The following is a 7,771-nucleotide window of genomic DNA, read 5'->3' on the forward strand; positions in this document are numbered from 1 at the left end:
GAACGCGTTTTCACTACTCCACAGTCCAATGACGGCGAGCTTTACACCACTCCGGCTGAAGCTTGGCATTGTGCATGGTGATCTTAGACTTGGGTGCGGCTGCTCGGCCATGGAAACCCATTTCATGAACCTACCAACGGGCCACCACTGGTAGCCTATGATGTGTGTCCTATCCATTCAAGATAGTTTGTTAAATAATTGCCTAGGCCTATACAGTAGCCTAACCCAACAATAGGCCTAATTACAGTGCCTTCAGAATGTATTCACATCCCTTGACTTTATTCCACATTTTGCTGTGTTACAAAGTGAGATTAAAATGGATTTAGTTGTCATTTTTTGGTCAACGATATACACAACATATTATGTAATGTCAAAGTGGAAGAAAAATGTGAACATTTGTACAAAAAAACGAATAAAACATTAATATATCTTGATTAGATAAGTATTTAACCCCCTGAGTCAATACATGTTAGAATAACCTTTTGCAGAGATTACAGCTGTGAGTCTTTCTGGGTAAGTCTCTAAGAGCCTACCACACCTGGATTGTGCAACATCTGCCAATTATTCTATAAAAACTTATTCAAGCTCTGTCAAATTTGTTGTTGTTCATTGCTAGACAACCATTTTCAGGTCTTGCCATAGATTTCCAAGCATATTTAAGTGAAAACTGTAACTCGGCCACTCAGGAACATTTACTGTCTTCTTGGTAAGAAACTCCAGTGTAGGTTTGGCCTTGTGTTTCAGAAAGGTGAATTCATTTCCCAATGTCTGGTGGAAAGCAGACTCAACCAGATTTTCCTCCCTGTGCTTAGCTCCATTCAGTTGATTTTTTATCCTGAAAAACTCCCCAGTCTGTAACGACTACAAGCATACTCATAACATGATGCAGCCACCACTATTCTTGAAAATGTGGAGAGTGGTATTCAGTAATGTGTTTTATTGAATTTTCCCCAAACATAACACTTTGTATTCAGGACAAAAAGTGAATTGCTTTGCCACATGTTTAGCAAAATTACTTTAGTGTCTTGTTGCAAACACGATGCATGTTTTGGAATATTTGTATTCTGTACAAGCTTCCTTCTTTTCATTCTGTCAATTAGGATAGTATTGCTGAGTAACTACAATGTTGTTGATCCATCCTCAGTTTTCTCCTATCACAGCCATTAAACTTTGTAACTGTTTTAAAGTCACTGTTGGCCTCATGGTGAAATCACTGAGCAGTTTCCTTCCTCTCCGGCATCTGAGTTAAGAAGGACGCCTGCATCTTTGTAGTGACTGGGTATATTGATACACAATCCAGAGTGTAATTAATAACTTATCCATACTCAAAGGAATTTTCAATGTCTTTTTTTTTTTTTTTTTTACCCATCTACCAATAAGTGCCATTTTTTGCGAGGCATTGGAAAACCTCCCTGGTCTTTGTGATTGAATCTGTGTTTGAAATTCACTGCTCGTCTGAGGGACCTTACAGATAATTGTTTGTGTGGGGTACAGAGAAGAGGTAGCCATTCAAACATCATGTGAAACACTATTATTGCACACAGAGTGAATCCATGCAACTTATTATGTGGCTTGTTAAGCACATTTTTTGTCCTGAACTTATTTAGGCTTGCCATAACAAAGGGGTTGAATACTTATTGAATCAAGACATTTCAGCTTTTCAACAACACAACGAGATGAAACAATTAACATTTTTCTTCTGTCAATGATGTTTGGCTTTTGATGCGATGTGATTGGTGTGAAGCCAAATCCAAACTGGCTTCCCTTGACACTTTTTTTTGGTGCTCCAGAACCATTCACAGTTGAGCTCACTCAGTTTAGCTCAACGCTGATTGGCTATTATTGTATTGAAAAAATTATCACGGGAGGCCAAAAGCCTGTTGGCTTCCCTTGCATTCAATGCTACGGGCGGCAACAATATCATACTCTTTTTGACCAGACAGCATCAGATAGATGGGCTACACATACAGAGGGGCGCTGTTTCGCTCACCCAGATGCTTTCTCCGGTGAGATACATATTGGCCTCTTGCGAATTTAAGGAAAGGCTGTGTAACGCATGATCAGTGCCAGGGCTGCCTCTTCAGGAGATGAGGGAGGGGAGGGCACCATACTCCCTGCAAAGCCCCAGCTGATTGAGCGGGACGGGGTCAGGGGTGGAGGTGGTGTAAAACATTTGCCAAGACTAAAACCCCACTCTGTCTAATTTAAAACATCTGATTCTTAATCACTGAAATTATGGAAATTGTTTCCAATAAACACCATTTGTTGAAACTGATTTTGTTGTAGCAAAGCAATGGCATATTGGATGCAATGTAATAAGTATTTTCTGTTTCATTGTGAGAAAAAATTGGTTTGACAGGTAGGGAATGATTGAAACCCCATGTGGTATGAGATCATTATGTCTTCATTTCATTCCCATTTCGACAACATCAGCAAAATTTGAAATTGTATAATTAAATTGCTTAGCGATTTACTGTGGTGTTTTGTTGGCATTTGCATTATGCTATGATGCATAACAAAATATTAATATAGACAATTAAGCATGGTTTGTTGACAATATAGCTACCAATGAATAGTTAAGTTAAATCCCTTTAAAGGGGCAATCTGCGACTGCTATATACACTTTGGACTTTTATTAATGATATACAGTGGGGGAAAAAAATATTTAGTCAGCCACCAATTGTGCAAGTTCTCCCACTTAAAAAGATGAGAGAGGCCTGTAATTTTCATCATAGGCACACGTCAACTATGACAGACAAAATGAGATAATTTTTTCCAGAAAATCACATTGTAGGATTTTTTATGAATTTATTTGCAAATTATGGTGGAAAATAAGTATAACATCTTTGGAGGGAGTTGAAAGTCTGTGTTGCCCAGCGACAGCCACAAAACATCACTGCTCTAGAGGAGATCTGCATGGAGGAATGGGCCAAAATATCAGCAACAGTGTGAAAACCTTGTGAAGACTTACAGAAAATGTTTGACCTGTGTCATTGCCAACAAAGGGTATATAACAAAGTATTGAGAAACTTTTGTTATTGACCAAATACTTATTTTCCACCATAATTTGCAAATAAATTCATTAAAAATCCTACAATATGATTTTCTGGGGAAAAACATCTAATTTTGTCTGTCATAGTTGACGTGTACCTATGATAAAAATTATAGGCCTCTCTCATCTTTTTAAGTGGGAGAACTTGCACAATTGGTGGCTGACTAAATACTTTTTTTCCCCACTGTATACCCATTGATTCTTGAAGAATATAACTTTGATTCTCAGTAGTGTGAACCTCTGGCAGAACGACTGAAAGATTACACTGAAATACACAACCATGCTGGCAGAGTTTCAATATTCAAGGAACAACAATGTGACATACTGTAGTTTGGTGCCATTGGGGTTAACAGTGACACTACGAATATTACAAACAGTACGTTTGCTCTGTAAGGAAGCACCAACTTCTGCATCCTCAGGCCCTTCCCATTTGTCACTGTCAGATTCTGCCAGATATTTATTTAACACCCAATTTCATTCCAATTTAACTAATCTCAGCATGGTGCATCAAACAGAGTAAAACGTCAATCTACCCAGGTCTTTACTATCAGTGCTGTTAATATACAGCCTCACCTAATGCTTGCCAAGCATTTTCTCCATGGCATCCTACTGTAACAGCTTTATTGACCTCTAAAATGATCAAACATGAATAAAAAAATTGACACTCATAAAACCCCCTAGTTATTGCGCTTTGCATCAAACTATCACATATATTTATTGTGTGATGAAAATGTCCTTAAAAAAATCGACTCTACAAAAAAAAGGTGCTATCTTGAAACTAAACTGTCCCCATGGTAGGACCCTTTTGGTTCCAGGTAGAACCTGAAAGGGTTCCATGTAGAACCCTTTCCAAAGAGGGTTCTACATGGAATCCAAAAGGGTTCTACCTGTAAACAAAAAGGATTCTCTGTGGAACCAAAAAGGGTTCTCCTATGGGGACAACTGAAGAACTCTTTTGGAACCCTTTTTTCTAAGAGTGTAGGCAAACTGCTTAAATTTTAAAGGCCCAATGCAGCTGTTTTTATATCAAGATCAAATCATTTCTGGGTAGCAATTAAAGAGAAACTGCCCCTAAAAACCAACTTCTCATTTAGAAAACAGCCTATGTGGCATTGATATGAGTCATAAATATTTATTCTAGTGTCAAAATTGACTACAAAGTATGCATAGGATAATTTTTGTCATAAAGTCAGTCTCGTCCAAAATTGAGTTTTGTAAGTAAATGTGTCGAGTTACTTGAGGGTTGGGTTTGAATTACAATTACAGTGCATGTCAACAAAAGTCCTCTACAGACTTTCCATTCTGTCCCCAAGTCTGCACCAGTAATGATAGCTTTGTGTGAAACACACATTTTGCTCTGGAAGGTTTTTCCAACTTCAACCAAGTGGAGATGGGCTTCCATACTAAATTGATGCTAACTGTGAATGCAGTTCACACAATCTTAGATGGCCAGATGACATTTGATGCTGGCTGTCAATGGTCAAACCCGCGACCAGTGGTGGTGAGTATAGCTAGACACTGCTGGTTATGTATCTGTATATTTTAATAATCATTATCACTATCACAATGCTAGCGAGGCAGGCTAGCTGACATTAGTTATCTAGCTTCCTAGCTAGCTGGCTACCTCAATACAACTCAGATTTGGCTTGAAAACACAATAACATTTAAAAATTAGGCAAATAATTAGTAGGAAGACCTTTTGTCATGATTGTGATATCGCCAGATTGACTTTAGCTGCAGTATAAGTTTAGCCAGCTAACTAAGATTGAGGGGACACCACCGTATTTTAGCTAGCTAACATTAGCATTACTAGCTATTTTTGACAAACTTGCTAGTAATGGCAACATTGCCATCTCTCTAAAGGAAATTTGACGACATCAATGATGGCAAGGTTGTTTCCTACAAATTATTTGCCTACTTTATCAATGTAATCATATTTCTATGCCACTATAAGTTAGTGTAATTTAGACGAAACAGTCACATTAGCATCCGTTCAGAATGTTAGGCACCAGTAGCCGTTGGACACTTTCATAACAATGAAATGACACGACCGAGTGACGGAGGTGCAACCCATGTCTAGGGCAAAAATAAATATTGGATGCAGCTATAGTGGTAACTAATTCATTTCTGACTACAACTGTGCATTAACTAGAAGCAACAAACACAAACCAACCCAGGGCTATAGCAAAACATGGCACAGTTGGTTGCATAGTTTAACGGCGCCACCGGCTTGAATCTAATCCAAATCTGGAGCTACAGTCAATCTACATCGGTAAAGCATAGAATTACGTGGCGCAGCGGTCTAAGGCACTGCATCGCAGTGCTTGAGGCGTCACTACAGACCCGGGTTCGATCCCAGGCTGTCACAGCTGGCAGTGAACGGGAGACCCATGAGGCGGCACACAATTGACCCAGCGTTGTCCAGGTTAGGGGAGTGTTTGGCCAGCCGGGATTTCCTTGTCCCATCGTGCTCTAAAGACTCCTTGTGGTGGACCGGGTGCCTGCAAGCTGACTTCGGTCGCCAGCTGGACGGTGTTTCCTCCGACACATTGGTGTGGCTGGCTTCCGGGTTAAGCGAGCAGTGTGTCAAGAAGCAGTGCGGCGTGGCATGGTTGTGTTTCGGGGGACGCATGGCTCTCGACATTCGCCTCCCCTGAGTCCGTAGGGGAGTTGCAGTGATGGGACAAGACTGTAACTACCAATTAGATATCGTAAAAAAAAAAGCATAGAATTACACTCAACAAAAATATAAACGCAACAATTGAAGATTTTACTGAGTTACAGTTCATATAAGGATGATAACGGATGAAATCCATAATTTATTTGAGACATTATTTAATTATTTAATGTAACAAATCAAACATTAAACCTTGTAAACAATTCATGGTGATTCATGGTAACCTCGTAAACAATTTATTTATACCCAGCGTTTATTTGAAACAGGTGTTTATTTGCTGAAATGTGTGCCGTTGCCTGGCTATTAAAAGGGACAGGTGGCTATTTGAGACACTGCGTTTAATTGATGTTTTAAGGTATGTTATTTTCAGTTTTATTGCTATGTCATTTAGGTACAAAAGTGATACTTACACATACTTAATACTTCTGTAATATTGCTGACTAGTTGTGTTCTTTGCCAACACTGCTCCTCACAGTAATGCATTACAATGAGAATGCCAACCGAGCCTAAGCAACCATGGCTACAGGGGAGTGACGATACTCCATCTGGTAACCCAAGTACAAGGGAGAACAATACTCTGTGCGGGCTCTGAAAAGTGATCCTACTTTCGGTAAGATTACTGTTGATACAAACCTGTCAACTACAAGGAATAAGTGCTTGTTTTTAAACTTTGATCCTAACATTTTATTTCATTGACAGGCTACGTACAAAACCTGTTGGATTTGCTGTTCAGCAGTGTGGTGGTAACCCCCTAGCCATATCAGGAGCTGTTCCAAAGGGTGCCTGTACCCGTCTCCCTTTGCTCAGAGTATGATAGACCAGAAAAGGCTGAGGCAGTAGCCAGATACCAGCCCCGCTTCAGGGTAGGGGAGAACACTTGAATCAGGTTGGTGACCTATTTTCACCTACTTTAACCTAAATCCAATGACATGGTGAAATGTTTTGTTGATTTCACGTTGAATTCATATTAGTTGACAACTCAACCAAATGTAAATCAAAACTAGGCATTGAACTGATGTCTATGCCCAGTGGGCTGTGTGTGTTTGTGTGTAACCAACCAGTATCTTTGATGAGGGGCCAGGAGCACACTTCACCTCCAGCCTTACCTCGTGCTTGCTCATCAATGGTCGTCGATGGGGAGAACAGAATTAGGTAGGTTTAGTCTGACCTGTTCAAACTTCAACATAGTATGTTTGTGTGTCAGATATAACCTATCCCTAACTGCCATTGGCAGTAGAACAGTGACTGTGTGTATGTGTTCACAGATGCATGAAACGCAGAGCTGGCACTCAACACATCCACAATGTGGGACTGAAGTTGATGATTCATAATACAGTACAGTATAAATGTATCGTAATAGCAACACCGTTTTCATTCCATGTGTCACTGATGAACTCTGCCTCAACTCTACCTATTTCTACAGATGGACTGGAGATGCTTTTGTCAGACGCCAGCCTCAGTCATTTGATGGGGAGTCCACAATTGGGTAGGGTTTCATCTGACCTGTTCAAACTTCAACATAGTATCTGTTTGTGCGTCAGATATCACCTGTCTTAACTGCCATTGGTAATAGAACAGTGACTATGTGTTCACAGACACATGTATGTAGCCAGCAAATGGAGACTTGCAAGATGATGTGATGGAGTCCAGACTGACCGACCAGCTTGATACAGATGTCTCGGAATAGAGAGAACTTGCATTCATAAAAATCTTACTTGACAAAACTTTTACTTTTGTCTTTTCTATCATTTAATTTAATGGTATCAGTCAATATGGGGAGGGAGAAACCCTGTGTATTCTCCACCAGGATCAGGGAACTCCTGTTGTGTACGGGACACCACACAGGAAAGGGCAAAAGAAAAAATGCAGATAGACACAGTATCTGTATTTGTATCAGCTGGGAATGACAATGGAAGGTGAAAGGTGCACATTGTTATATTAGTAGAACACTGCTGCAATGGTATCATATAAAGGGTTGTTTATTCTACGTGGACCTGTTACTACATTTGAAAGTTGTCAAAACACTTAATTTGAGGCACATG

General features: G+C 39.8%; 1 long non-coding RNA gene across 1 annotated transcript; it reads left to right on the top strand.

Annotated features, from left to right (window-relative positions):
- Positions 1 to 6,433: 6,433 nt before the first annotated feature.
- Positions 6,434 to 7,459, top strand: LOC311135639. Its single transcript, XR_014613794.1, has 4 exons — positions 6,434 to 6,615; positions 6,759 to 6,881; positions 6,995 to 7,215; positions 7,325 to 7,459. It is a non-coding gene; the product is annotated as an uncharacterized lncRNA (long non-coding RNA).
- The last annotated feature ends 312 nt before the right edge of the window (positions 7,460 to 7,771 follow it).

This window comes from Coregonus lavaretus (genome assembly GCF_964263955.1).
Source record: "Coregonus lavaretus genome assembly, chromosome: 10".
In the NCBI taxonomy this organism is placed as follows: Eukaryota; Metazoa; Chordata; class Actinopteri; order Salmoniformes; family Salmonidae; genus Coregonus; species Coregonus lavaretus.